We start from the raw sequence: 2997 nt of genomic DNA, 5'->3' as shown, positions 1-2997 counted from the left end.
TAGAGAATTAAAAAAACTAGACTTGGAATTTGTCAACACTGACAAATTAGGTGATCCGATCTATTTGGAAATCAGTGATTCAAATCCTGATCCCAATAGGCATGGCCATAAATGTTTCATCTGCGTTTAGGGGATATTTGCCGTGTGATGTTTGGATTCTCATTTAGAAAAGAGAGTCAGACCTGCCATCTTTGGTACCGAATTCCGTATACACTTACGAAGATACAGAATGAAGTATATTTGACCTTTGACCCCACTTTCCACAGCCAAGATGGTATCTGAGCAAAAAGTGGTTATTTTGTGAAATGATCCTTGTAACATGGTCTTTGCGTGTGCAAAATATGGGAAAGATGGGACATGTATTCACCAAGATACAGGATGAAACATTTATGACCTTTGACCCTAATTTACATACCCAAGACGGTGTCCGATCAAGTAGTTGTTATTTTATGAAATAATGTACGTGACATGAACTAAACATGTGCAAAATATGGGGGTGATAGGGGCTGTTTTTCTTGAGTTATTGCAAAGAAAGTTGCAGAAAGAAAGAAAATCTCAATACATCGAAGATAAGCTTTAATTTCAGCCAAGTTTTTTAACGTGATCAAGTAGTTGTTAATTTATGAAATAATGGACGTGACATGAACTAAACATGTGCAAAATATGGGGATGATAGGGGCTGTTTTTCTTGAGTTATTGCAAAGAAAGTTGCAGAGAGAAAGAAATATCTCAATGCATCGAAGATAAGTTTGATTTCAACCAAGTTTTTTGACGTGATCTCGGTTTCGTATGAAAAAATGGAGAATTTTTGACGATAGCCCAAAGTCTCAGCTACAACATATTAAAATCTGGGAGAAATTCACAGAAGAGTAAGTGAGCTAGTGCTAGATAAAGATCGTCATGTCAATTTTCATTTCCAGAAAAATTCCCTCCCATAGATATAACACGTAAACTGGTTAAATTTGACAAGGTTACATTATATCCATTTTCACGAGGTGAAGACATCATCCGATTAAAACTTTGGTTGAACAAAACTTAAAGAGTATTAAATTGGCTACAACATACTAAAATCTGGAAGAAATTCACCGAAGGGTAAGTGAGCTAGTCGTCAATAAAGACAATCATGTCAATTTTCACATCTAGAAAAATTCCCTGCCATAGAGATAACACGTCATAACGAAGATACAGGAAGAAGTACATATGACCTTTGACCCCACTTTGCACAGACAAGATGGCATCTGAGCCAAAAATGGTTATTTTGTGAAATGATCCTTGTAACATGGTCTTTACGTGTGCAAAATATGGGAGAGATAGGACATGTATTCACCAAGATACAGGATGAAACATTTATGACCTTTGACCCTAATTTACATACCCAAGATGGTGTGTGATCAAGTAGTTGTTATTTTATGAAATAATGGACGTGACATGAACTAAACATGTGCAAAATATGGTGGTGATAGGGTATGTTTTTCTTGAGTTATTGCAAAGAAAGTTGCAGAAAGGAAGAAATATTTCAATACATCGAAGATAAGCTTTAATTTCAACCAAGTTTTTGGACGTGATGCCGACAACGTATGAAAAAATGAAGGGTACATTAACGATAGCCCAAAGTCTCAGGTACAACATACTAAAATATGGGAGAAATTCACCGAAGCATAAGTGAGCTAGTGCTCGATAAAGATAGTCATGTCAGTTTTCATTTCCAGAAAAACTGCACTCCCATAGAGATAACACGTAAACTGGTCAAATTTGACAATGTTACTTTTAATCCCTTTTTACGAGGTGATGCCGTCATCCAATCAAAATGTTGTTATTATATGACTGAAAGACCATTAAATAAGCTACATTATATTGAAATTTGGACGAAAATCAACAAAAGAATAAGTGAGATACGCTTGAGTGAACTTGGAATTTGATGACGTCATTTTGAAAATTTACTTTTTAAAATTTATTTAGAAATTTGATATCTTTTAATCATTTTTTCAGCATCGCCAACCCATGAAATGACATGTACAACTCATCAGCTTTCAGAATATGTAAAGAAAATGGGGGGTCACCGTCCATCCTGACGAGTAAAATCGGATTCAAAATTGGCGGTTTTTTGCATTGTTGCACTGTATATCGCCATTGACGCGCGCGCGGCATTTCAACTTTGACGGGCCCGTATGACGTCATATTGAGTCGGATCGACTTGAAACTTGGTAGAAATATTCCTTGACATTTTACGCATCCGATAAGTGTGAAAAAACGGGGAATTTCTATTGCGTATGAGCTGTACGTGCGTATATGTGCGCGCGCGTACGCGTCCGTCCAATTTTTTCAATTTTTCAAAAAATGCTCCAAATGGTCTGAAACGTGTGCAAAAAAAATTTGAGCTCGATTTGAGCATACAAATATTTCAACGCGCGCGTACGCGCACGTTTGAAGAGAAAATATGAATTTTGAGAATATGAGTAAAATGCGCATAACTTGAAATGTATGTGACGTAAATTTCATTGAAAAATTCCATTCCATTAATGAGATATGAATGAAAATGTGTTTTCATATAATGACGTCATAGTGACGTCACGGTCGACTGATCACAGTGATACATAAAATTTGTCGTCTTTGGGACATGATACATATATGGTATGAGTTTGAAATTGATACTCTGAGAACTTTTTGAGTAAGTAGATACACAACTTTTGTCCAGAAATAAGAACGAACCAACAAAGAATCCGTAGAGATACAGAAGGTGATCCGAGAGGATACTCGGATCACCTAAAAAAAAATCGAGTTTCAATCTAGACGGTAGACCTCGCACTCGGCCCGGGTTATCTATATAGAGACCAAGTAGACTATAAACTAGACAAGTTCTAGAACTAAACTAGAACCACTTTAACTGTTAGGCCTAACCGTTTAACTGGTTAACAAAGTTAACGTTAGATATCTAACACGTTAGCTACTGAAACAAAGTTTCGTTAGCGAAAGTTTGAGCCTTTGTAACTGCGACCA

Source organism: Diadema setosum, chromosome 5 (genome assembly GCF_964275005.1).
Source record: "Diadema setosum chromosome 5, eeDiaSeto1, whole genome shotgun sequence".
Classification (NCBI taxonomy): Eukaryota; Metazoa; Echinodermata; class Echinoidea; order Diadematoida; family Diadematidae; genus Diadema; species Diadema setosum.
Note: the sequence above shows the minus strand (reverse complement) of the source record.